General features: G+C 59.4%; 1 protein-coding gene across 3 annotated transcripts in view; it reads left to right on the top strand.

The window, feature by feature from the left end:
• The first annotated feature begins 21,376 nt into the window (after window positions 1–21,376).
• Window positions 21,377–27,905, top strand: part of RAI1 (retinoic acid induced 1) — a 107,332-nt gene continuing 100,803 nt past the window's right edge. For all 3 annotated transcript variants that reach the window (XM_082373061.1, XM_082373057.1, XM_082373060.1), the window contains exon 1: window positions 21,377–21,814. The gene's annotated coding sequence lies outside the window, so the exon portion shown is untranslated. The remainder of the gene's footprint in view (window positions 21,815–27,905) is intronic.

Raw genomic sequence — 27,905 nt, 5'->3', positions numbered from 1 at the left:
CAGTTACTCCTATCTGAGGGACTGTCAAGGCGCTCCACCATAGCTGCAAATAACCACTGGGCTCACAGGTAGAATCCAGAATTCCAAGGAAATGGAACTAAAAATAGCCAGAGGCAGGAGGATGTGCTCCCAGGCAGACAACGTTTAGCCAAATGTGGGAAACAGAGGGAGGAGTCCGGGACTGAGAACAGGGTGACAACAGCGAACTTGGACCAGGCACCTACTGTGTGCCAGGTACTGAATGGGGCTCGTCCAGGCATCAGGGTCTCATTGGAGCCTCCAGCCAACCCAAAGAAGTTTTGTCATCTCCCCCATCCACAGACAGGGACACCGGAGCTGTCAGGGGTTATGATGTGAGCTCTGTGTTCTCCCAGCTTGTGGTTCCCTGACTGTACATGAAACCCTTGCACCTCAGTTTCCTCATCTATAAAATGGAACTGATAGCAGTACCTACCTCATAGGCTCACTGGGAAGACTCGATATATTAACACAAGTAAAGCTCTCAGAAAAGGGCTGGCAGGAAATAAGCCCTTGAGCTACATGTCTGGAGCAAATCCCTTTAAACCTCAGTTTCCTCATCTGTTAAATGGGGATAATACCTCCAGTCTCATGGGGTTATTGTGATAAGACGGTCCAGGTGAAGCCTGAGCACAACTCCCAGTGGCTGTTTATGAGCCCTGAGCTGCTCGTTCCCACCCATCGCTGTGCTTTTCGAAGGCTGTTATCTCCCACTCCACAAGCTTCCCTTTGACCCCTCCAAACCATCCCTGTATGATAAGCTCCAGCTCTGGGTTGACCTTCTTGGAGAAACAAAAGAAATGTTTAAACACACCACTGTTGCTGGGAGGAGGGCATGCACAACGCTCACTGGGAGGTGGGCCGTCAACCTCCAGGTCCTTTTTTGTGCGATGTATATCAACAGGAAGGTAAGCACACCTGCCCACTCACAGCTTTAGGGGACCCACTCACCTGTGCACCTAGCAGAGATGTTTCTGGGGCTCAGGGCCACCATGCCCAGTTGCACAGGTTGGGCACTGTGCAACCCAACAGGGGTACCTTTGCAGACTTGGACATGACTGACATCCTCCCTAGGGTTAGGCGGTGCACAGCCTGCACAGTGATGCCTGTCAGGCATGGTCAGTGTGGAACTGCTGTGTTTGGAAGTAAAGGAGTTTCCTTGAGAGATGGGAATGTTTGTGAGAAACAAGCCAGTTTTCTCTGCTTCTGAAGGTCAAGTGAACTCTGGCATTTAAACACAGCTGCTGGAGTCACCCTACATTTCCTCCTAAGAAGGAAAGCTTGGCCAGGGAAATGTCAGCTCTAAGGTCCACGCCAGCCTCCGAGGAGCTGTGTTGTGTCGCCCTGTTCACCTGGGCAGTGGGACACCCCCACCAACCCCCCCCTCCCCGTGCATGCAGGACCTGACTCCTCACAGGCCAGGCAGGCCCCGCCTCCCTCGGCCTTGGGGCTGCCGCACTGGGCCACGCGGGCTGTGCCCACACATCAGGAATCTGCAGTGGGCACAGCGCCCCCCGGAATTGTGCAGACACGACCTGCCCTCCAGACTTGGGCTGGAATCCCAGCTCCACTGGGCCTGGCTGTGGGACTCCTCTGAGCCTCAGTGTCTTCCTCTGCAAAGTGGGAACTAGAGGTGGAGCTGTTGGAAGGGATGGGGTGTGTGCGGGGGGCCCTGGCCGGCCTCAGGAGCTGGGTAACCACAGCCCTGGCCATGATCCCTGTACTCATTCTTGGAACACGAGGGAGACACGAACACCCACCCGCACACAGTCCCAGCCAGGCTGCACGGTCCTCCTCCGAATGCCCATCCTAAGCCAGCATGTCTTACTGACTCTTCTGTTCTTCCTTTGTAAGAAAAATATCTAAAATACAGGAAAATGGAAAGAATAATAAACAGCCAGATCTCTATCACTCAGAGCAGTCCAGCTTCCAGGCAGGCAGCCCTCAGTGGGGGGACCTGCTTGGCCAGAGGCAATGCGCCCCTTCCTGTCTCACTGCCCACCCAGCTTCCCCTGGGGATGGCCTGCGTGAGATTCGGGGGCCGGGGCTGCCGGAGGCAAGGGGGCAGCCCCCCTGGTTAATCTCACAAAGACAGAAGGGCTGGACAGCATCAAGGAGGTGCCGAGAGGGTCATGCCCAGGGGCCCTCACGTCACCACCGTCAGCCCCCTTGGATGTGACGGGAGGCTGTCCGGGCAGGTGAGCCCTGCAGGCCGTGTCCACCGCTGTCCCCGGATCAATGCCAAGTGCTCGTCCTGCTGCTGCAGCCCTGGGGGCGGCCTCTGGCAGCTCCTCCGGTCCTGGGAGTGGGCAGGGACCTAGCAGCCCAATGTGATGGTGCCGCATCACTGGGGGGACCATTGTGTCGGGCTGGGCGCCTGATGGACCCTCAAGGGCAGATATCTACTGGGTATTTGGGTAAGGGGGGACCCTGGAGGGGTAAGTGAGGCCACGTATGTGACTGGCCTGGCCCACGTGGGGCTCAGCGGTGTCTCAGGCTGGGTCCCCTCCGAAGCAGACCCCAAGACGAGGGCTCCAGAGCAGTGACTTCTGTGGGAGGTGACCCCACCCCAGAAGCAGTGGGAAGAAGGTGAGGCGGGGAGAGAGTGCTGGCCACATCGGCAGCGCTGGGGGTGAACCCAGCCCCCGACGCTGAGCCCCAGGGAACGAGCCAGTGCCGTGGCCAGGCAGACCCAGCCCAGTTCCTGACTCTGCCGCCTCCTGGCTGCTCTCCTGGGCTGGTTGCCGAGACTCTTCCCCTCAAAGGTGAGCTCAGGCCTCGTAGAGCAGATGTGAGGGCACGAGGGGAACCACGCCAAGTGCTTGGGGCAGAGCCGGCCCTCGGGACGTGCTCAGTGGATGCTCCAGAAATCCGTGGCGGGTCAGCTGTGATCCCAGGTGCCAGGGCAGGACCTTCAAGGCGGGTTTGGAGGGCAGCGGGAAATGCATTTCAAGTGCAAAACCCCTGAGGCCCGGTCCTGCCTGCTTTCGGCACCAGGCTCAGGGGAAAAAGGGCCAGGAGACAGCGGTCAGAGTCTGGCCTGGCCCCGCGGCCACAGGGCCGGTCACCTCCCAGCACAGCCCCAAGCCCACCCCACCAGTGTCCAGAGAGCAGGTGGCCTCGTGGAGCAGGGGCTCCTGTGAAGCCTCAGGGAATCGGGGCTGCGGGGAGTCCAGACTGCAGGCCCTGAGGGAGCCACTGAGCCCCTGGCCCGGGAGGGCTCGGCACTAAGTGACGGGGGAGAGGCTGTGCCACTCAGAGGACAGAAGCCAGCCTGCAGCCCCGTCTCCATCCTCGCTCTGGCCTCCGTGGGCAGGTGCACTGGGGAGCCCGCGGTGGTGGGGAGGGGCCCCGAGCTGTGCATGGTCCCGTTCTGACACTCAGCTTTGCCAGAAGATGCAGCTGCACATCCCTGCTGCTGGGATCTGCGTCAGGTTCAGCGTGGAGCTGCAGCCACCCTTACGTGCTCAGGACGGCAGCCTGCTGTTAATTATTTTAAATTTTTTTTTTAAAGAATTTCACATTTATTTATTTATTATTTATTTATTTATTTTTGGCTGTGTTGGGTCTTCGGTTCTGTGCGAGGGCTTTCTCTAGTTGCGGCAAGCGGGGCCCACTCTTCATCGCGGTGCGCGGGCCTCTCACCATCGCGGCCTCTCTCGTTGCGGAGCACAGGCTCCAGACGCGCAGGCTCAGTAGTTGTGGCTCACGGGCTTAGTTGCTCCGCGGCATGTGGGATCTTCCCAGACCAGGGCTCGAACCCGTGTGCCCTGCATTGGCAGGCGGATTCTCAACCACTGCGCCACCAGGGAAGCCCTGCTGTTAATTATTGATTGAATGGTGAACCGGCCAACTGGGCGACTACCACGGGCCAGGCTGGGGCCTGCTGGACGCCCTCACCCGCCGCCTTCAGGCCTCTGCTTCAACATCCCCTACCTGAGACAGCACCTCCACCCTGGACACTTGCTGCAGCTGAAGCACGGCCCCAGAGACGTCCATGTCCTAATCCCCAGAGCCTGTGAATGTTCCCTTTTACAGCAAAAAAAATACATAAAAATAAAAAATAGAGGTTTCCAGGTGTGACTAAGTAGAGGGTTTTGAGATGGGAGTTGTCCTGGGTAGGCGGGGCCCTGCCTGCTGTCCCCTGTTTCCTTATAGGAGAGAGGCGGGGTGTAGGGGGGTGAGGTGCTGGCCTTGAAGACTGGGGGGGCGGACACCACGGCCAAGGGGGGCCAGGCGCCAAAGCTGGAGCAGGTCTCCTGGAGGGGACCCTCCCCTGGGGCCTGGGGGCAGGCAGCCCTGCCCACACCCGGATCTTGGCCCAGCAGTACTGGTTTCAGGCTTCTGGCCCCCAGAGCTGGAGAGAATACGTTTCTGTTGTTTGTGTCCGTGAGTTCCAGCGGGAACAGGTACTCTCTCTGCCTCTGATTCCGCTTCCCCAGCTTCCAGCTCTTCTTCATCTGCGGGTCTCCTCCCAATGGGGGCTCCACACCGAGTCCCCTGCACTTGCCGTGGACTTGGGGCCGGGAAGCCCACAGTCCCCGCCACTGAGGGATTCGGGACCCTCTATTTTATCAACAAGACAGGTAGGGAAGGCAAGCCGTGAGGGGAGGGGAGCATGGATTTTCCCAGAAGACTGGTTTCCTGTGGGGTGGAGGCCAGGAGCAGATGTGAAGGAAGAGGTGGTCCTGCAGGGCTGTCATCTGAGCGGGGCTGCAGGTGGAACCCTGGTGTCTCTGGCCCTTTAGAAAGTGCAGAAGGGACTTCCCTGGTGGCACAGTGGTTAAGAATCCACCTGCCAATGCAGGGGACACGGGCTCGAGCTCTGGTCGGGGAAGATCCCACATGCCGTGGAGCAGCTAAGCCCGTGCACCACAACTACTGAGCCCGTGAGCCACAACTACTGAAGCCCGCGCACCTAGAGCCCGTGCTCCGAAACAAGAGGAGCCACCGCCATGAGAAGCCCGTGCACCGCAATGAAGAGCAGCCCCCGCTCGCCGCAACTAGAGAAAGCCCGCACGCAGCAACAACGAAGACCCAACGCAGCCATACATAAGTAAACAAATAAACAAATAAACAAATTTATTTTTTAAAAAGGGTGCGGGAGGGAGTCATTGCCATGGGAGCAGCGCCACCTGGTGGACCGTGGAGGGCATGACCAGCACTGCTCTTTGGGTGGCCGGTGGAGCTTGGTCCCAGGTGCCCCAGGACCCCAGCCTCACCCAGGCCACCGACACTGTGGCGCTGGTTCCTCTTTTCCTTCCTCCGTATGGGGCTCTTCCCCCATACGGCCGCCACCCCAGGTCCCTCTCTGGACAGGCCCATCCAGCCCCGAGCGCCTCTGACCGGTGGGTCCCACGCTGCCCCCTCCCCACCTCAGGGCTGGCGACCAGGGCCAGGCGTGTCACCGACGGGGACACGGGGCAGCCATGCACCTGTCCTTCCTGGGCCGGCCTGCTGACGCCTGGCACCCTGCCCCCTTTCCCTTCCAGAGGCCCCAGGTGGACGGCCAGTCACACAGGGGTCGGCAAACCTGTAAAGGGCCAGTGAGCGGATATTTCCGGCTCTGCAGACCACACGGTGTCTCTGGACCGCTGAGCCCGTGTCGTAACCCTTAACCCTCAATTTGGACTTGGTTCTGTCCCCTTACAGGAATCCCCAGGCCTGGGAAGCCAGGATTCTGGAAGAACTCCTCAGTTTCCCCTCAGTTCTGCCGTGCAGGCAGGTGACACCTGCTCCCCGGGGACACTGACCCGGCCGTGACCGGGAATGTTGGCGACCACAGTCCTCAGCCTTCCGGGTGTCTCTGTGTAGCATCTGCCCCTTATAAGGACACCTGTCATTGGATTTAGGCCTCGCCCTAAATCCACAGTGATCTCACCTTGAGATCCTTACCCAAGTACATCTGCAAAGACCCTGTTTCCAAACGAGGTCACATTCTGTGGGGACAGGTGGACATGACTTTGGGGGGAACGCTCTCTGGGACCACAGCCAGGATCAAACAGTAATCCATCTCTGGACCCCCTCCCACCTCTCCCCAACCTTCCTGCCCTCTCCAGGGCCAAGCTTCACCCTGCCCTCCCCCCAAGCGCCCTCATATTTTTGCCACCTGCCCATTCAGCCCCTCTCCCCTCCCACCAGCCACCCCTAGCCTTTTCTGTTGGCAACAGTGCCCTCCTTCCCACCCCCACTGTGGGCCACAGCCAAGTGGCCCTCAGCACCCATCCCCCGCTCCTTCTCCGCCCCTCTGGACAGTGAGGCCAGAAAGCTGAGTCCCTGTTCCCGATCCCCTGCAGCTAGGTTCTGGATTCGAAATTGCTCTGGCCGGCCAACATGCTGACCCCCAGACCAGGAAGGAGAGGGAGGGAGGGGCTCCTCCCTGCCTGGGGGTGGGGTGTTGGCTCCAGGATCCACCGCTGGGGGGCTGCTGTGGTGGTGGCGGCATCCTGGCCCAGCTTTGGCAGGGGCGGGGGGTCCCCGGGTCCCCACTGTCCGGATTGCAGCAGAGCTGGACGGTCTGCTCTGGAGCCTGACTCTGCAGGCCAAGCGACAGTTCTGTTCAAATTGCTGCGTTAGTTAGGACACATGAGGTTATGCTGCCGTAGTAGCAAGCAGCCCCGAAATCTCAGCGGCTTTTAAGCCTTAAAAGAACAAAGGCTGAGCAATGACTTTTTAGATACAACACCAAGTCGCGATCCATCAGTGAAAGAATCGATGAGTTGGGCCTCATTAAAATTTAAAACCTCTGCTCTGTGAAAGACACTGTCAAGAGGATGAGAAGGGCGGAAAGGACGAAAAAGAAAGAAGTGATTTCTCGCTCACGCTGCACATCTGACCCAAGGGGCAGGGAGACACCACACGTCAGAGTCACCCAGGCTGCCGAGGCTCTGTCTTGGTGAGGGTGGGCAGGTCTGGGCAAAGGGAAAGGGAAGAACTGCAATCCCTCTCTTGAAGCTGCTTCCTGGAGCACGATTTCATTGGCCGGAGCAAGTCACCTGCCACTCTGACTTCAAAGCGAGCGGGGGCGTCCATGCCACCTTGCCTGGTACCAGGAGGGGAACCAGAGCGCCCGTGGTGGTCACAGACGCCACATTCTACAGGGGACCACGCGGAGCCCTGCCTCATGCACACAGCACACTCACGCCCACCTCCTCCGCACCCCCTGACATTCTGGCCCGGCTGTTCCTCAGCTGTTGAAAACAAAGGCCCTCAATTTGGGGAGGGAATCATTTCCAAAGCAGTCAATCAAACGTTCACTGAGAGTGTTTGATTCTGCTCTCACAGCCAGATTAAGGCCCAGGCGGCCGAACGGAACGGGGCCGAGAGTGGTGTCTCCGGAGGTCCCTCCGTGGCTCTAGTGAAAGGTGGGAAGTCATGAGCCCCAGGCTTTGCGGCTGGATCAGTACAGTGCAATGACATACAGGTAAACTGACCGGTTTTTAGTGTACACTTCCATGAGTTTTGACAAATATGTAAAACCGTGTAACCACCACCACTGTCACGACATGGAACGCTTACGTCACCCCCCGAACGTTCCTGGGTGCCCCCTGGCTTGGCCTTCCCCCCACCCCCAGGCCCTGGCAGCCACCGGTCCGTTTTCTGTCCCTGTCATTTCCACGCTCCCAGAATGTCACGTAAACAGAATCACAGTTTGCGGCCTCGCGATCCGGCTCCTTCCGTGCAGGGAAACGCATGTGAGATTCATTGATGGCTCTGCCTATCCCACAGTGCATTCTTTTTTATCGCTGAATAATATTTCGTTGTAGGGATGTGTCGCGTTTTGCGTATTCATTCATCAGTTGACGAACATTTGGGCTGTTTTCAGTTTGGGGCAATTATGAATAAAACTGCCACAAGCATATGTGCAGACATATGTTTTCACTTCTCTTGGGTAAACACCTAGGAGTGGAAAGGCTAGATTGTATGGTGAGTGCATATTTAACCGTATAAGGAACTGCCAGACTGTTCTCCAAAGTGACTCTGCATTTCACATTCCCGCAGCCATGTGTGCGCGCTCCCCCGGTCCCGTGTGCCGGATCCTCACCAGAGCTTGGTGTTACCCGTTTTTCCCTTGTAGCCGTCCTGGTGGCTGTGGTGGGCATTGTCCCCTGCGCTCGCTCGGTGCCCCTCTGTACCTCTTCTGTGGGGAAGTGTCTACTCGGGCCTTTCGCTCACCTTGATTGGGTTGTTTGTCCTCTTACCGAGCTGTGAAGGTTCTGGGTTTGTTTTGCCGAGCAGAGCTTGCAGAAGGGCCGGAGCAGAGTCACTCCGGGCAAGAGGGGAGGGGAGCTGTCTGCCACCAGCAGACAGCTTTGTCACCCACCGCTTGGGACCCCCATGCGTCTTCCACACCAGTCCCCAGGCTCACTGGGCCTTTCCAAGGTGAAGAGCGGCCCAGGCTTCCTCGGCCTTAACTAAACCCCTTCCCCAGGCCTGGCATCCAAGCCCCGGCCTGCCCGGCCCTGTGGACAGCCCTGGTCCCCCTGTTCCCTCCCATCACGGCCGGTGACCTGACAGGCCCCTCGCTGTGGAGCCCACGCTGCTCCAGCACATCGGCCCCACAGCCCCTGAACCTCAGGGCCTTTGCACTTGCTGTTCCCTCCACTTGCATGTCCCTCCTTCCTCTGGCCTCTGCTCACAGGCCTGCCCCCTGACCACCCGTCACGCCCTGTCCTTATTGGCTGACTTGCGTGCTGTCCATCTCCCATCAGGCTGAAGATTCCCAAGGGAAGGGACTTTGATCGCTGTGTCCACAGGGCCTGACACACAGTCAGCCCTCAATAAAGACATGTTGAGTGAATAACTTTGCCGTCCCTGGACTCACGTGAAGATTATGTGAAATATCGGGTGCGATTGCCTTTCACAACCTGCTGTGTCCACAGAGGAGGAAACTGCTGCTCAGAAGGGGTGCCCACGAGGGCCGCAGTCAGACACTTGGGCCACCCCTCGCCCACCCGGCCTCAGGCCAGAGACACACGATGCACACACGCTGCCCACATGTCACCACGTGTAGATTCGCGCAGCTTTGCGCACAGGCGTTCCATGGGCGCACCCACACACGCGGGCGCAAACACCACTCACGCCCGCGTCCCACGGCACAGGCCCAGGTGACTGGCAGCCCAGGACTCCAGCGGGCCTCCGTCACTATGACAACGGACCGCGCCAGCTCGGGCTGTGCACAGTGGCCACGAAGGATTCAAACCGTGTGCATCACGGCTGTGACGATGATCCTGGGCTCCCCGCAGACCCCCGGTGCCAGCCCTTCCTGGCCGCGAGCTGACCCAGCAGACGTGCGTGGAACCTGCACTTCCCCATCCACGTCGGGCACGAGGCTCCAGCTCCCCAGGGTCTGTGCCGGGTGCGGCGTGGGCCCGGCACTTCACACGCGTTTTCTCCCTGGGTCCTCAGTGTCCTCCAGTTGAGCGCTGCCAGGGAACCCATTCCACAGGTGGCAAACGGAGGCTCAGAGAGGGAAAGTCTCTCGCTCAGGGTCACCCAGCAGGTAGCCAGCAGGGCTGAAAGCCCTGGACCACTGCCCTGGGCTCCATCTCAGCAGCACGGTTTCTCCAGCAGCAAGCAGTCTGGCCATCCCTTGGAAGGTAGTGAGATCCCCCTCATGAGTGGCATTCAAACAGAAGCTGTCAGAGTTTTTACGGAAAAGGATCTGGCTTCAGGGGCAAGGGGTTGGATGAGATGGCCTCCCATTAGTCTGTGAGTTGCAAATGACAAAAAGATTATTTGGTGAATGTAACTGGAAAGAAACTAGCTTCAGATAAAGCTGGATCCAGCTCTCAGACGTCATCAGGAGCCTTCCTCTGGGTTTCCCTTTCTGCTGGTTTGCTTTATTCTCAGATCAGCTTTCCCTGGCCTGCACGGCCCCCAGAGCTCCAGATTTATATCGTATGAGCTTGGCGCCCCCCAAGAGCAAGCTCAGTAAACGTTTGTCAGGTGAATGCTAAAGCACGGATGATATAGGGGCTTGAGTCCAACCGAGTCCCAGCCCAGCCTCTGGGAGAGGAGCCCGGCACCTGTGGTCACTCGGACACAGCACAGGGCCTGTTCCTCTGCACGGAACGCCATTGTCTCTGAAATGTCAGAGAGCGGACATGGCATTTGCTGCACACCAGGCTGTGTCCTGACTTGAGCACTTTACAGATATTAACCTAGAGAAACCTCATGGCAGCCCTGTGAGGCTGTCACAGTCCCCATCTCCTGGAAGGGAAACTGAGTCACAGAGAAGTGAGGTGGCCAGCCCCAGGCAGGGCTGGAGCCACAGGGCCCCTCAACATGCCGGGCTCGGGGGGCTCCACCTCCCGCCGGGGCAGGAGCGCTGTCCTGAAGCCCTCGTCTGCCCAGGGGTGCAGAGGGCAGCACCGACGCCCACTCTGCCAGGCCGCCCTGGGGTTACTGTGGGATGGAGCCTGGAGGAGCTGTAGTTTCCAGCGGCTGAGGGCTGGGTCTGGTCCCAGCCTTCCCGTCTGTAAAACGGGCAGGCCTCTCCACTCAAAAGCATGGCTCTCGTGTCGTGCTGGACCACCCGCTTTCCGTGATGTCCCCCGAGGTAGCCACACGTGGCTTCGAAAACCTGAGCTGTGGGTGGTGTGACCGAGAAACCACAGAAAACTTTTTTTTATCTCCTTTAATGAGTGGAAATTCAAACAGCCCCACGTGGCTACTGACACCTCTACAAGCAGCCACCTCCAGGGCTCCAGGCGGTCGATCGTGGGTTTTCATCTTGGTTTTGTTCTGTCTGCTAGTTACCCGCCCTTCCCCCGCTCCAGCAGGCAGGTGGCCCCGGCATTTCCTCTCCAAGGGAGTTTTGCTAGTGTCTCTCCAGGCCAGGAAGAGGCGGTCACCTGTCCTGACCCGCAGCCCTGCCAGGTAAGGTGGCCAGACTCAGAGTGGCCTGAGTACCTTCGCGTCACTGAAGGGGACGGGAGCCCCAATAACGGCTGAGATCTAGTTGCCCAGCAGCCAGCTGGAGGCGGGCTTAGCACAGGATTTAAACCGATCTAAAGACAGGAAGGAAGCCGGCTGCTTCTGGCACACCTGCATTTTCAGCTGGGTCTGTACCAGGTACACACACCTGCTCCCTACCAGTGTGGGAGCGCTGCGCATCTGTGCCCCACACCCCAGCACGCACACACTCACACACACACGCGCAGGTGTGGACACAGCCCTGCTCTGTGGGCTTCCTCCTGCCGAGCTCCCAGCAAGGGTTGGGGGTAACGACATCCTGTGCCCTCTGGTCCAAGGCCAGGAGGAACCCTGCCGCCTTCTCCAGGGCGACCCCAGCTGCGCCCTGACACCCAGGAGCTGGGCCGAGGTCAGGCATCCCCAGGAGCCCAGGCCTGAGCTCAGGGTCCAGCAGCTCTGGGCCCCGGCCACCTCCCTCCCCTCCACCTGCCCCCGGGGGTCTGCAGGAGTGAGTGACCACCCCCCACCCTACACACTCACCTCCCAGCTCCGGGTGAGTAGTGGGCAGGGAGGGGGCTCAGGGTGGTAGCTGAGAAGTCCTAAAATGTACGTGGATTCGCTTCCTGTGGCCCCTGTAACACAGCCCCACAAACGTGGTGGCTTAAAGCACAGACATTTATTCTCTCCCGGTTCTGGAGGCCGGAAGTCCAGAACCAGTATCGCTGGGCCGAATCAAGGTGCTGGTGGGCACACTGCCTTCTCTCCCAGCTTCCATGGCTTCCTAGGCCCATGGCTGTAGCCCCGCCCCTGTCTCTGCCTCTGTGGCCACGTGGCCTCCTCCCCGGCGGATCACACCCCTTCGGCCTCTCTCAGAGGACACTTGTGTGGCGTTTAGGGCCACGTGGATGATCCAGGACTATCTCCCCACCTCACGGTCCTCAACTCAATCACGCCCTCAAAGACTCCTTTTGCTGTTTATATAAGTGACATCCAGGTCCCAGGGGTTGGGGCGTGGGTGTCTTTGGGGGCCATTTTCAGTGGGCCACAGAGAGCCACGTGGGGTCTGAGCTGTGCCTGCTCCTGAAGCTGGCTCTGGCCGTGACCAGTGCATGACCGAGGGAGGCCGTGTACAGCGACAGACCCCGGATCCTGTGTGGTACCAACGTCAGGGGCCTCAGGGGCCTGCGGTGCCTGCCTGGGGGAACCCCCAGAATGAAGGGCATGGGGGCAATGGGACCGGGGGTGGTGGTGGGGGAAGTGACCATGGGGAGGGCACCTGGGCCGCCTCCTACCTTCCCGAAGCCCCCTTGACGGGTCAGAAACTGGCAGGACCAGCCCACGGGACAGGCGCCGCAGCTCCAGGCCCAAAGAGGTGGACACAAGGTAGACCTGCCCCAGGACACACGGCAACAGGCGGCAGCAGTGGGCCCCTCTGGTGACCCAGGCCCCGCGTTCTTGGGGTCTCTTCAGGCTCCCCGAGCCAAGCTTTGAGCTGGTCTTGGAGGCTGGGCAGGATGTGGGGAGGAGGAGGGGAGCGGAGTAACTCTGAGAGCTGAACGGACCCGTGGATGCTTCCTGACTTCCGGAGGGAGGGGTCCGGGGTGTGAGGGTTCGTGGGGCAGATTCCTCCTTTCGGGGCCCCAGGACGGACCCCAGCAACCCCCGGAGGGATTGGATCCACATTGCCCACATTCACCCCACGAGTGTTTCTTGAGGGCCTGTCGCGGCCCCTCCCGGCCTGTTCCCTCTGCTTTTCGCCAGCTCCCAGCCCCCAGGCCCTGGGGGCTGCAGAGAGGAGGTGGGCAGGGATTTGCTTGGCTTGGGGCTGGTGCCCCACCTGGGAAAGCCGGAGGGGTGGAGGAAGGGGTGAGACCCCTGCCCTGGACTCTGAGGGCACGTGCCCACAGCTGCATGTGCAGACACACGACCCCACCCTCACTCACCTGGGCCTGCGGACCTCAGACACCCACAAAGAGCGGGCCCCTTGCCTAAGGCAAGCACGAGGACAGTTGCTCAGGCCAAAGGCCCCAAGTGCCCTGGACTCCTCTCTTTCTGACCCTGTCAATTTTACCTTCAGAATATATCTGGGATTAGAACTTTCACACCCCACGGCCCACACCCTGGCCAGTTCCTGTGGTTGCCCATCTGGACAGGTGTTCCCCTCACGCAGCGTCATAGCCAGAGGTCTCTCCGTGGCCACCCATGCCCTTCCTGACTGTCTCTGGCCCACAGGCCTCCTCCCGTCCCCCTCACTCTGGCCTCAGGGCCTTTGCACCTGCTGTTCCCGTGGCAGGGCAGGCACCCCCTTCCAGCTCTCCACGACTTCCTACTTAAGTAACTCAGAGCCAGTTCCTCACAACTAGCCTGTGTATTTACTTATCTATGTGTTTGTCTGTCTCCCCCCACCCCGCAGAATGTCAGCTCCACGAGGACATGAATTTGCGTCTGCTTTGGTCACCGTTGCTCCCTGCCCAGTCCCGCACCTGGCACAAGGCAGACCCTACCGCCTGTGGACGGCAGGAAGCCGCAGATGCAGGTGGACACCCACGGAGATGGTACAGGTGAACAGCACTGCGGTCCACCACGCCCGCCGGGCCCCAGCCCCTCTCCTCCTGTCATTCAGCCCTGACACAGCACAGCCGGGAGGGACGCAGACAGCCCAGGTGCGGCTGCTCCGTCGAGCGGAGGGGGAGGCCGAGGCGGGAGGTTGAAGCCCAGGATGTGGCTCCCCGCCCAGCCTGCCCCTGCGGGCTTGGTCACCTCCCAATCCGACTCCGCAGCCCGGGAGTGTGCTGTCACCACGCACGCTCCCACCAACCAGGCCTCCAGCCCCATCTTGGCCGGAGGAGCTTATCACCGATGACTTTCCACACAGAAATCGATAGAAAACGTTTTATCTCCTTCCCCAGGGGCAGCCGGGCCTGAGAGCAGAGCTGGCTCCGTTACTATGGTGACCCTCCTGGACCTCCCCACTCCCTCCCCTCCCCCTCCCCCACTCCCCTTGTTCCCCCCCTCCTCCACTCCCTCCCCTGGTGCCCCCGCTCCCCTTGTCCCCTCCCCACAGCTCCCACCCTGCTGTCTGGTGGCTGCAGCATTGCCATTTTGTGGGCCTGACAGGGAGCGGCCTCGGGGCCCCTCAGCCCACCCAAACGTGACCTTGGGGCCCTCTGCTTCCACACCGAAGTGCAGCTCTGGAGGCCAGCTTGGGCCTCATCCCTCTGCCAGGCACTGTTCTCTGTGTCTGTGACAATCCTCTGATCATTCAGCTCAGTTTCCCCTCTATACAATCAGACGGGGAACAGTTCCTCCCTGTAGGGCACTATGGGCACCCTGGGAGACTAGATCTGTAAAGGCAGGGAGCACAGGGCTTGGCTGCGGTCAAGAAACGCCAGCCACTGTAGATAAGCCTCGATCTGCACATCTGCAGAATGGGTACACGAGAGATTAGGGTTGTCAAGTCTAAATGAGAGACAGGAAAAACTGTCTGGCCCTCTGCCTGGCACATCCTAAACGGTGCATTCTCTGGAAGGACCATCGTCCAGGCCCTGCTGTGGGGGTGGGAGGAGGTGGGAGGGACAGCTGTGCCCCACCCTCCACGGAGGCTCCCAGGCCACGGCCTCCACGTGGCCCGCCGTGGACAGTGATGCCTCATGGGGCCCACGTAACCTGTACTCTCCCTCCACCCCACAGAGCTGTGTGGATTTTCCTCCTGCCTGCAGGCTGGGGTCGCGTTCCTCCTTCTGCCTCGAGTGCCCTGCCCCACGCGGGCAGCCAGGCCACAAACCTCCAGGACGGGAGGCGGCACTACGTACGGCACAGAGACTGGAGCCAGACCACCGGTGGTGTCTCAGCTCTGCCGCTTGGGGACGCTTCTGTGGCCGCTGAATAATGGCCCCAGAGATATCCACACCCCAATCCCCAGAACCTGTGAGTATGACCTCAGGTGGCAGAAGGGACTCTGCAGGTGTGATTAAAGATCCTGAGATGCAGGGATGATCCCACCTTATGCGGGTGGGCTTTACATGTCATCACAAGTGTCCTTTCAGGAGAGAAGCGGGGGAGAACCGACACAGGCGAGGAGAGGTGACGATGCAAGCAGAGAGGCAAGGAAGGGGCCACAAGCCGAGGGGCGCAGGCGGTCCCTGGAATCTGAAAAGGGCGAGACACCACTGTCGCCTGGAGCCGCAGTGATGCTGAGCTGCACTCCTGACCTCCAGGACTGTGGTCTTAGAGCAGTAGGTCAGCGGCAGTGGTCACGGCAGCCACGGGAGATGCCCTCTTGGTGCCTCCGCATCCGTAAAATGGGCCGATGCAGTGCCCCCTCCCTGGGCTCTTGGGAGGCTGACCTGAGTTGACAGTGCAAAGAGCTTAGAAAACTGAGAAGTATTGTTTTTAAAATGACTGTGCAAAAAACTGGTCTGCCCTGAAGAGGACAGCACGCCTGCCCTCAGGGAACTAACTCACCACCTGGAGCCAGAGAGACTCGCAAAGAATAGTGATAACCCGGAATGTGACAGGAGGGCCTCAGGTGACCGGGGGAGGTCTGAAAGGGCTTCCTGGAGGAGCCCACTCTTTTTTTTTTTTAAAGATTTAAAAACTTTTATGTATTTATTTATGGCTGCATTGGGTCTTTGTTGCTGCATGTGGGCTTTCTCTAGTTGCGGCGAGCAGGGGCTACTCTTCATTGCAGTGCGCGGGCTTCTCATTGCGGTGGCTTCTCTTGTTGCGGAGCATGGGCTCTAGGCATGCGGGCTTCAGTAGTTGTGGCACACAGGCTCAGTAGCTGTGGCACACGGGTTTAGTTGCTCTGCGGCATGTGGGATCCTCCCAGACCAGGGATCGAACCCGTGTCCCCTGCATTGGCAGGCGGATTCTTACGCACTGCGCCACCAGGGACGTCCCAGGAGCCCACTCTTCATCTGAGCCTGGTAAGGTGTGGAGGGAGAAGCCAGATAGGGCAAAGAGGGAAGGGTGTCTCAGGCAGAGGTAACGGCATGTGGGGACGCTGAGAAGATAGGAGCTGAAGCAACTGAGGGACCTGTAAGGCATCCTGCAGGGAAGAGCCGGAAGGATGTGCACGGGCCAGGCCAGCCCTGGGGTGTGTGTGTGGGGAGTGCAGGCCAGGGAGGGACACAGCAGAACAGAGCAGGGCCGCCGTGGAGGGTGGATGTGGGTGTTGAAACAGGGCGAGGAGACAAGTTGCAGAGGCCGCGACCAAGGAGGGAGCAGAGCGTAGAACTGACAGGATTCAGGACAGCCTGGACCAGGCGGGTGAGCAGGGGAGGGGCCGGAGAGCTTGGGGCACTTTGCCTGGATAACCATCATCCTAACTAGCGCCAGAACCTGGCTCTCACCACATATGCGCCAGGGGACGTGCCAAGTGCTGGGTGTGCCTCATCTCAGCCTCAATCCTCACAGCCCTGAAAGTGTGATCGTCCACAGTGTGCAGAGGGGAGACCGAGCCCAGACACAGAGCAGGGGGGCGAGGGGGCAGGGCGTAGGGGCTGGGAGGGGAGGGGCGGAATAGCTTTCATATAAACTAGGTAAGAAATGGTTTGGGGACTGCTTCTGTCATAGGTTTTTTGTTTTTTGTTTTTTTTTTCCTTAGATTCCGTATATATGTGTTAGCATACTGTATTTGTTTTTCTCTTTCTGACTTACTTCACTCTGTATGACAGACTCTAACTCCATCCACCTCATTACAAATACCTCCATTTCATTTCTTTTTATGGCTGAGTAATATTCCATTGTATATATGTGCCACATCTTCTTTATCCATTCGTCTGTCGATGGACATTTAGGTTGCTTCCAGGTCCTGGCTATTGTAAATAGAGCTGCAATGAACATTGTGGTACATGACACTTTTTGACCTATGGTTTTCTCAGGGTATATGCCCAGTAGTGGGATTGCTGGGTCGTATGGTAGTTCTATTTGTAGTTTTTTAAGGAACCTCCATACTGTTCTCCATAGTGGCTGTATCAATTTACATTCCCACCAACAGTGCAAGAGTGTTCCCTTTCTGTCATAGGTTTTTATTACAAGAAAGAAGTAAAGAAAGAAGGAAGGGAGGGAGAGAGGAAGGGAGGAAGGAAGGAAGAAAAATATTCATGTTTTATTAGTACCTAAGTGCTTTTGTTTTCACCACTGGTAATAAGAAAAAAATCTGTACAGCCTGAAAGTATGGCAATTCAAACCTCTGTTTGAGAAAGACCTGTGACCTGCACAACCCTTAGGACGGTGCCCACGTAGTAACAGCTTAAAGTTGGAGGGGGTCTATGACCAGGAGCTCAGCTGTATCGATGAGGTTTTATTTCTTGAGCTGACAGTGGCGGATGCAGGGGTGATCACTGAATATTTCTTGTACCTTCTTGACTATCTTAAATATTTTACAATTAAACATTGGGAGTCACTGATGATCCCCAGCTGTTCACTAAAGCTGGTCTGAGGTCCCAGCTCGTATCCATCTGATGACAGGACCGCTGTCCTTGCAGCCAGCCTGAGTCCCCTCCACCACATCCTGCCTATTTGCACAGCCCCAAGGAGGGAACTTCCTCTGTCCTGAGGCAGTGCATGGTCCCCTCTGAACAGTTCTTATTGTGGGAAAGTTCTGCCTCATAAAGAGTCAAAATGCTGCTTCAGGTCTTTCCACTCACTGGAAACCCACAACCTGCATGTGAGTACACAAGGCCAGGGCAGCCCTTCAGATCTTTGAAGAAGTCAGTCCCCTGCCCTCCTCACCCTAATTTTTCTTCTCCAGGTTAATCAGCCTTAGTTCTCTTTGAGACAAGCGACAGAAAACAAACTTAGGCTGGTTTAGGTAAACAGGTAAACTTATTGGCTTGTGTGTAATTGAGCTTCAGGCGTAGCTGGATCCAGGTGCCCAGCCGGTGTCTCTACGTGTGTTTCGACACTGCTCTCCTACATACTGACTTTATTCTCAGGCCCACAACCAACCAGCTTAACACCCCCTGGAGGTTCCAGCAAAGCTCAATGCTTCCTGCAAAACTGCCAGCGGCCTTGGGTCATGTGGCCATCCCTGAACCAGCCACTGTAGCCAGGGAAATGGGGCACTTTGATTGGTTAAACCTGAATCCTATGAACATCTCTGTTCTCCCAGAGGTAGTGTCAGCCCAGGCTGAACCACATGGGCAGATAGTGGGAAGGAATGTTCCCCCAGGAAATCAAGGTGTGATAACCACCAAGAGACAGGTGTGTGAGCTGGGACAAAGGTTCTCTGTCACAGAGATCCACAACGGCTGAGACAAGGTAGGACTTTATCCCTCCCTAATGTAGCTTCCTCGGGTAGGCAGGCTGGTTGCACCGAGCTCAAGCTGGGCCCTCAGACGCATCTGCAGCCCACTCCGCACACCCCACTCCAGGTGCCTCCCCTCCCTGTGCTTGGTCTTCCGTGTGAGCAAGGGGGGCTCCCGAACTGGGGACGTCCCCACGGAGGCGAGCCACCAGTAAGCCAGTCCCTCAGGGTACGGGAGTCTGTCCGGAGGTGGATCCCGCTTCCCTGTCTTCCAGCCCTGGGAACCTCTCTCCCTCAGCAGGGGGTCATTGTCTCCTTTTGGCCTAGGAGAAAACCGAGGGGGAGTTCCAGGCCAAGGCACAGATGCAAAACTGAGTCTTAAGACCCCTGGGGAGGGGGGAGGATATCTCAAATCCAGTGCCTTTGGGGGCAGTCGGTGATTTAAATGTGGGTGTGGGTAGTGGTAGGGCCACAAGAATTTAGATTCCTTAAAGGTATTTCAACTCCAAAATCTTTAGACACTTTTCTCTCCAGTCAAAACAAGCCCGCAGCCTGGATCCCACCTCGGGGCTGCAAGTTCGACATCTTTGTAGCAACACTGTCTTTACTGCGTGTCTGTGTTGGGCAGCGGGCCCACTCCCGCCTTACCTCCCACCACAAGGTGACAAGTAGCTTCTCAGCAGAAATCTCCCGGGGGGGGCTGGCTCTGCTGACCGACCCCTGATGGTGCCCAGAGCAGACTGAGCACTCTCCTGCTCAGAAGCCTCCCCTCCCTAAATTGGGCTACCCAGCCTTCTGAAGAGGCCTAAGGATCACCCTCCAGATCTCAGCTCACAGGTCACCTCCTCCAGGAAGCCTTCCCTGAATTCCTCAACAGGACCAGGTCACGACACTTCGTGCCTGGGCTCCACAGCACGTTTTTCACAGGTAGCTCTTACATGGCAACCCAGAGCCTAACCCAGTGTCTGACCCACGGTGGGCACTCAATTAATATGCATGGGAGAGGTGAATAAGCTCACCTGCTGTGTGACCTTGGATGAGGGACTGACCTCTCTGAGCCTCAATTCTTTCATCTGTAAAATGAGTTGTGATGAGGGAGCACTGAGAGGATGCATGGCGTGTGAGGCTGAATAATGGCTCACAAAGATATCCGGGTCCTGATCCCCGGATCCTGTGAATGTTCCCTTATGTGGCAAAACACGGGGTGGAGGGTCCTTGTAGGTGTGCTTAAATTAGGGTCTTGAGACGGGAGAGTCTCCTGGATTATCCAGGCGGCCCGAATGGAATCGCAAGGGTCTTATAAGAGGAGGCAAGCAGGTCAAGGGAGGAAGCAGGAGCTGTGACAACAGAAGCAATTATTTCCTGCCTTTTCTGGTTCCTGGAGGTCACCAAGGGGGCACGAGCCATGACATGCACGTGGCCTCCAGAAGCTAGAAAAGGCAGGGAACGGACTCTCCTGTTGATGCTGATTTCGGACATCTGCCCTCCAGAACTGTAAAGAATAAAATTGGGTTGTTTTAAGCCACTAAATGTGTGGTCATCTGTCGCAGCAGCCCTAGGAAACTCACACCCATGGAAAGCATCTGGTGCACAACGAGCGCTCAGAATGGCAGTGGTTAGTGCCTAGACCACGCCATCTCCTCCTCCCCCCGGGACGCCCCCTCTTCTCACCGCCCACTGAGGTCCCTGGTGCCAGGCCTTCCCTGGGTTCTCCCCAGAGCAGGGGAGGGCAGGGAGGGCAGGAGGCTGGACACGGCAGGGGGTAGAAGCCCCTGGATGTATGGAAGCCCCGTTCCCCCTCCTCTAGCTTGTGACCTAAAGTACTAACAGCGTTCACAGCCTCCAGGCTCCGGGCTCGACGCTCCACACTCCCACCTCCTTTAGTCCTCAGGAACCCCGGGAAGTAGGTGCCACTCTTACCCCCATTTTACAGATGAGGAAACTGCGACTCAGCATGTTAACTGGTTTTTCCAAAGCCTCCCAGCTGGGCCCAGAGAAGCCAGACTTAGAGACGAGGTCTGTCTCCCCCAGAACCTGTGCTTAAAACCACGCTGTGCACCCTCTTATCCCACTTCTGTCCGGCTCTCAAGCTCGCCCTCGGGGGTGGTGGCTGAGTTGGGTGCAGGTCTTGGGTCTTGCTTGTCACCTTAGCTTGAGACCCTGGACAGATGACTTCACTGCTCTGTGCCTCAGTTTCCTCGTGAACAAAAGTGGTGGGTTTGCCTCCTGGGGGGTGGAGGGGCCGTGGGTGTCAGGATCAGATGAGAGGACGTGTAGACAGGGGGACAGTCCTCTGTCACAGAGTAAGAGCACCGTACCCACCACCTGGCCTTACCTACAGGTGAGGATGCTGAAGTTCCCGGGACCCTGACTCCTTGAGAACCCTCCCCTGCTCGTGGGACCAACAGACCCCAGAGGCCGGGTGGAAGCAGGAGGCCTTCTGCCTCAGCTGTGGTGAGTGGAGGCTTTGGGGCAGGAAGTCAGGGAGTCTGTAAGCTCATAATAGGTTCACTCACCCATTCATTCAGCATTCCTCTGCCCAAGCTCTGCCAATGGCACTAGAATTGCATCCAAGGTCCCCACCAGGCCCTCGTAGCCCTACGGCTCTGCCTGTCCCCCTGCTCTCTCCTGCCTCAGGGCCTTTGCACTTGCTCCTCCCCCTGCCAGGAACGGTCAGTTCCCTGCCCACACCCGGCTAAGTAGCCCCTGTTCTTCACTTCACTAATGACTAGCGCTCATTACTCCCTGGAACGATCTTCCTCACGTGTGGAAGCATTTGTTTGCTGTCTGTCTCTGCCCACCAGGGTGCCAGCCCCATGACGACAGGACCACTTGTCTCTGCTGATTTTGCGTCCAGCGAGGTGCCAGTAAGTGAAGAAATCCATGCTCGGCGGCCTACTGAGCTTAGAGGTCGGAACGTTTCCCAGACTGTGAAGGGGAGGTCACAGGAGGGCTGTGGTGGGTGAGGGCGGGAGCCTGGCCCAGGGACCCGGCCAGAGCCTGGGAGCATCTGAAGACCGGTGCCGGTCCACGTCCTCCGCCCGAGGTTCCGGCCCCGACCCCGACCCCGGCCCGCGAGTCCTTGAGGGCCCCCCCCGGAGTCCCCCGGCCAAGCCCCCTCCCCCCAGGTCCGCGGCGGGCGCGGGCCGCCAGGGGGTGCTGTCGGGGCGCGCGGCCCACCTGGCTCCCGGGCGGCGAGCGAGCGCAGCCAGGCGGCCGGGAACTTTTCTCCTCGCGCTCTCGCCGCCTTCTCCCCCCGCGCGCCGCCCGCCGCCGGCTCTTCCTGCGCGGAGGGGACCGCATTTCCCCGCGGCCCTGCGACGCCAGCAGGCCCGGCGGTGCGCAGCCAGGGCCCGGTCCCCGCGCCCCGGGCGCCGCCCCTGCCCGCGGCTGCGCTCGGAAGGCGAGGTGCGGAGCGAGGCGCGGCCGGAGCGAGAGCGCGCCGAGCAGGCCGCCCAGCCCGCCGCCCGAGCGCCGGCTCGAGGAGGGGGCACCGAGGCCCACCCTCTTTCCTGCCTGGCTGCTGGCCGGCCGGGCCGCCGCGTCCCGACGCCCATGGCCGCCCGGGTCTCCGGGCAGAGAAGTCGCAGCGCCAGACCCCGGGCCCCCGAGTGAGCGCGCGCTGAGGTGAGCACCGGGCGGGGGGGCGGGGGGCTGCGGGGAAGTGCTTTGTGTGCGGGGGGCGCGAGGTCACCGGATGGCCGTCCGGGGAGCTGCGGGGTGCGGGCGCGAGGAGCGAGGGTCGCGGGTGCGGGGGCTGTGCGCGCGGTGGCGCCGGGGGTCAGCCGAGTGCGGGTGGGGACCGGGGCGTTCGCGCGGCGCCGGGGCCGGAGGCGAGCTTTGTGAGTGCGTCCGGGTGGGGGGCGGGGAGCCGACTTCTCCGGGGGGACTCGGGGCCGGACGGGCCACGGCGTGGGAGCCAGGGCCTCGAGGGACGGCGAGGGCCGTGGTGGGGAGGGGTGGCGCGCGGGGCTCTCAGCGGAGCCCGCGGCGGTGCCCCCTCGCGGGCGGCGGCGCCCGGGCCTGTGCGCAGGCCGCGCGACCCGGCAGGAAGCGGCCCCGGAGGCCGGGGAGCTCCGACGCGGGCAGGCCCGGGGCGCGCGGGCCTTTCGGGGTGACGTCACGGTGGGGGCTCCGGCCACGCGAGTCCCGTGTCCCCGGACGGACGGCGGCGCGCCGGTCGGGTCCCTGGCCCCGCGCCTCCGCGCCTGGGAGGCAGGGGACCCGGGAGGAGGACGCGGGGACCGGGCGCAAGGCAGTGTCGCCGAGCGCGGCGGGGGGGGAGTTGCAGGTCGCGGAGTTGACATTTGGAGCCTTGGTCGCCGGGGGCGGCCGAAGAGGGGCGGAGGGGAAGCGAAACACCAGACAGGCCCGAGGCCGCGGCGGCCCCAGCTTCCTGGGGCGCCCGTTTTCCCAGCGAGCTATTTCCCTTCTTGGGCTCTGGGCCGTCCTCAAATCCACGCCAGGGGCCGGAGTGCGGCCCGAGCCGTGCCCTGGTTCGGGGAGCCCCCGACGGGCGCGGCGCTGGGGCTCAGGGCCTGAATGGAGACGGCTGCCGAGCGTAACAATGCGCTACTGGGGGGCTGGGGGAGGGGAGGCAGCGCGCCTGAATGGCGACCCGGGCCCCGGGCTTCCCAGGCTTTCCGCAGGCTCCGGTCCGGGACCCATGCGGGACCCTCACGGTTCCCTCCACCCAGAGTGCCCCCCGCCATTTGTCTTCCAACGCAGCGGCGTGTTGAGGATTCAAGGGCATTACATCTGGTTGCAATCCAGTTTCATGCCGCTGTTGGGCTGTTAAGACCTCGCGCTGACGTCAGAGCAGGGGAATTACTTCTTTTTATTTTATCTTTTTTTAGTTGTCTGCTGCCTGGGGAGGGGAGGCGGGGTGGGTTAGGCGAGTTCTGATGTGGAGGCGCCAGCGCCGTGGGAGCCCCAGGCTGGGGGCTCTGCCTCTCTCCCCACACCGCATCCTCCATTCAGACCTGGCTCTGCCTGGGGTCAGGCGCACCCTGGGTGGGGGCAGCCCTCGCTGCAGACTCAGTGGAGGCCCCTCCCGACTGACCACACAGCTGCATTTCCAGAGGCTTCCCTGGGACGTGGCCTCAGGATCTGGAAGCTGGAAAGGAATCTTCTAGTTTCCCACCCCTCCCCCTTGACAGTGAGGGCCTCAGGAGTGTCCAGAAGGGAGTCCTTAGGAAAAGTGGCCTTCTGGGTAACAGAGGAGTGGACATAGACGTTCTGATTTGGGGGAGGCTCAGCCCCAAAACTGTGGCAAAGGCTCTCACAGGCAAAAGGCTTGGAAAGAAGGAGAATGTGTCCAGGGGTGATCCTGGCCCCAGAAGTCGAGTATGGAGTGGGCTGAGTGTGACCTTTCCCAACAGCCAGAAGCTTCTGTAGCTTCCTAAACAGAGGGGTGTCACCCGCTCCGTAAGGGTCTTTCTCTCCCTGTGGACCAGGAGGCCCATGCAGGCAGGGACCCTGCTTATTCCTCCTTAGACTCTTTAGTCTGGACTGTGGCTTCCAAACCCTCAGCTGTGACCTATAGTAAGAAATGCATTTTAGGTCACAATTCCATTCACACCCACTGTGTGTAACGGAAAAAAAAGTTTAGTGAAATAGCTCTTTACTCTGTTATGTACCCTGGTTTGATACTTTCTGTTCTAGTCTATTTGGGTTTTGTTTTTTTTTTTTTAATTGCTTTCTGTGACCCACTAAATTGATTTCATGATCCACTAATGGGTCCTACCCAGAGTTTGAAAAAACAGGCCTAGAAAATGAGTCTGCCTTCTATTCATTCAACAAACATTAATTGAGGTCCTGACAGTTTCTCTCAATTTCTTCTTTTTGAATTACTCAGGTAAGACATGGATTTGTTCTCATTGTGAACAATGCAAATAACCCAGAAGTACACAGAGTAAAAGTGCCCCCCCAGGTAACCCCAGTTAACACCTTGAATATGGTTTGCTGTTCTCTTATGCATACATGTATCATATACACAAATACATAGTTTCCTCTTACCCCAAACGAGACCGCCCCTCAGGCCCTTAGTGGTCAGCTCCCTTTTCCTTCCTGTTGTCTTGGTGGGGTCACAGGTGGGGTGCTCCAGGGCAAGGCTTTGGGTGACTCCTGGCTCCACCACGTCCTGAATGAGTTGCTCACCTCTCTGTGCCTCTGTGTCCCCATCTGTGCAACGGGGGTAATAACAGCACCAGCCTCACAGGACTGTGGTGAAGCTTTAACAAGCGAGTGAGTCCACGTCAACCCGTGAAGCTGAGAACAGTACTTGTCCCAATAAACGTTAGCTGCCACTGTCACCATTATTATCACCACTGTCTTCCCATGGCCGTCCACGTTTGCGCCTCGTTGCTTTAATGGCGCCTGTGGCTGGGCAGGGATGTCCCCCCAGCGACGTGTGGCTCCGCAGGCAGGACCAGGCGGAGCCCTGTACGCCGGGCAGCGTTCCTTCGGGAGAGGCACCTGGGCTCACTGGCCCACCAAGTATTTTCCAAGGGCCCCCCGTTTCAAAGTCCGGTGCTTAATGCACCTGCCTCCAAGGTCACAGCCCAGGGGTGAGAACCAGATGGTACCCAAGGGGACAAGTGGGAGCTCGTGCCAGGTCTTGGCAGGAAGCAGGGCCTCGCACGGAAACACTGGCAGGTGTTCTGGGGACAACGAGGGAAGGAGTGGGTCGGTGTCTTTGGCGGGACTTGGTCACGCGGGGAGGGGCAGAGGGGACCACGGAAGCCAGTTCCAGGGTGGCGGGCAGGTAGCCTGAGCTTTAGGATCCAGGGGTGAGTACGTCCCAACTTGACCAGAGTTGGGGCTTTGTGGAGGTGGGGGCTTCCTGGCAGAGGGGGCTTGGAGCAGGTCTTGGAGCACAGGTAGGGGATGAGGGGGCGTTGCTGGCAAAGGGAACACACCAACGATCCTTCGGCAGCTGCAGCGGGCATGGCCGGTGTCCTGTGGCCAGGAGGGAGGACTTGGCTCAGAAAGAACGTGGTGGGAGAGGCTAGCTGTTGCCGCGGCCTCCTCACTGGCCTCCCTGCCTCCATCCTGCCCCCTCCCAGCGTGGGCCACACTGCAGAGTGCCCTTTCTCAACCACGGCAGTGACTCCCCGGGGCTCCTGCTGCCCTCTGAATCAAGATCTGCTCTGGGTCCTTCCCACGCCGTGCGGGCCTTTCTGGTCCTCCGCCTGCTCTGGCCCCACTCAAGCCCCGTCCCCTCCTGCCACAGCCGAGCCCCCTCCCAGGATGCAGCCCTGGCATTACTGCCTCTGTACGTTGGCCCAAGCTGTTCCTTCCACCTGGGCTGCCCTTCACCTTCCTCCCTGTGTCCCGAGACCCAAACAGACGTCCTGTCCCCTCCTTCTCTGACCTCCACGGCAGAACTGAGTCATCTCCCTTTGTCTACGGCTGAGGCATAGCGTTTATCACAGAATTATCGGTAATTCTGTCCGTGTCTGTCCTCCCCAGGAGGCCAGGGCATCCAGGCCCAGAGCTCGGCCGCCTCCTCTCTGCGGCCCCAGCTCCAAGGGTGAGGCCGGGGGCGCAGGGCGCTCAGAAGTCTTCCCGGCAGGAAGGGCCGGGTGAGGTGGGGCGGGGGAGCCCAGCATTGTTTCGGGGGCCCCTGTGGGATCTTGGGGATTCTTGGGGCGCCAGTCAGGGGATTCTGTTCATCACCCTCAGAGGAGACGGGCAAGGCCAGAGAGGGGCCCCTGCTCCTTCTGGGGGGCCGAGGAGAAACTGGCTCGTCCTGTTTCCCGGGATTGAGGCAGAGCCGTGCCCCGTGCCTGGGTGGGTCACCGGGATCTGAGACTGGAATGTGACACCAGGGTGGGTGCCAGCAGCTGGAGGTGCAGATGGGGCTCGGCTGCCAGAGCAGAGCTTTTGCTCTACTGGTTCTCGAATCTGTGTGCATAGTGTGTGTGGTGGTGGGACACCGGTGGGGCGGGTGGGGAGGAGGAGGAGAGGGCGACGTGGGAAAGGACGCCTAGTCAGGAAGGACAGAAGGACGGGCCAGGAGCACCAGGGCTCTGGCGTGACTAGCCGATCGTCGCTCACCCAGCAGACACCCCCTCCCCGCCACGTTTCTGCCCCTTGGCCCTGGGCTTGCCGGCCCCGGAGATGAGATGCTCAGGGCCGGTGGACAGCAGGCGTCCAGTTTCTGCATGGTGATCGGCCTCAGGGGGAAGGGGTCCCGCAAGCCCGGAGGGGAGCTGTCAGCTAGGAGGTGTAGGGGCCCAGTGGGGGGGCTGGGGCCCCTCAGGGTGAGGACGGGCCCCTGGCTGGGGGTCCCAAGGGAGCTGGTGCAGACTACGCCGCATTTGGCCCCCTCTCCTCCCGTCCCCTCCCTGGAGACATGCCTCAGTCCAGTCTGGGCAGCAGGGCTGAGCAGGGGAGCGGCCCTGGGTTTGGAATCAGGACAGGGTTTGAGTTCCAGCTGCTGCTTCAGGAAAGTCACGCCCTCTCCATCCCCCCTCCCCCGTCCCCCCCACCGCCCCAGCACGTTTCCCCTCCTGTCCGAGAGGGGGCGGTAACTGCTGCATTCAGTGTGCTCTGTAATCTGGAAAGCATGGGGTCAGAAACACAGGCCAGCCCGGGTTCACATCCAGGTGCCACCGTCCTTTCAGGGGCTCCGTCTCCCCCCCTTTGAAACGGGCACAGTCACAGGCCCCTCCTGGCTGCTGGTGCGTGGACTCGGCAGGGACCAGTACTCTTTCTGCTGAAGGACTGTGGGTTAAGAGGTCGCTGTTATCACTCCTCCCCTAGCCTTCCCTGCGGCGATGTTGGCCCAAACCAGGAGTCTGGTGCCTGTTCCTTCCCCAGCCAGGCTGAGGTGGATGGATTGCGTGTCTCTGTCCCCCGGTGGGGCAGGTGAGAATTACAGTTTTCCGGCCAGAGTTTCTGTTTGCAAAGGGGCTTTGCCCCGGTGCTGTAGGTGGACTTGGGCGGCAGTGTAACCACAAACCCATTCATTTCTTTGTGCATTCATTCATAAATCACATACTGAGTATCTCCCGCACACCAGGGTGCTGGGAACACAGCCGTAAACACAGACTTTTTGGCCGTGAACACCTTTCAGAGTTCAGCTGCCTGGGTTCACATTCTGGCTCTGCCGCTTGCAAACTCAGACAAGTTACTTATTTGCTTTACTCATCTGTAAAATGGGGGAAATGGCAGCGCTTGCCTCATAGGGTTGTTGGGAGAATTAGTGAGTTGATGCAGATAAAATTCTTAAGACAGAGCCTGTTTTAATACATAGAAATACACAGAAGGTGCTCGAGGATGGTTCTTTTTTATTCCTGCCCTGAAGAATCTCAGCACCTGCTCGGCACTGAGGGAAGGCAGTCCAGCCAGGGCCTTCCGGAGAGGGGTGACACCCGGGAAGGGGGTGGCAGCCCTCCGAGCCCCGCCCCCAAGCCCCGGCCCAGGCAGGCCGCTGCGCCAGGTACCTCTCCAGTCAGACCTTCCGTGCAGCCCTGGGGCCAGGTATCTGCAGCCGGAGCCCAGTGGGTGAGGCCTGTCCACCTGGGAAGGTCTAACTCTCCCTGTACCAGGTGGGCTTCAGACTTCGAAAAGTAATTTCAGTATCGAGGGTTGAAGCTGAACAGGTTTTCTGATTGACATCCTCAGTTGCCAGAGGCCAGCAGACCACCTCTGGATGTCCTCAGGCAGGTTCCTCCAGCTCCCTGGGCCTCTCTTTCCTCATTTATAGACA

This window comes from Balaenoptera borealis (genome assembly GCF_965194805.1).
Source record: "Balaenoptera borealis genome assembly, chromosome: 20".
Classification (NCBI taxonomy): Eukaryota; Metazoa; Chordata; class Mammalia; order Artiodactyla; family Balaenopteridae; genus Balaenoptera; species Balaenoptera borealis.
This window is presented reverse-complemented; position numbering and strand designations above follow the sequence as displayed.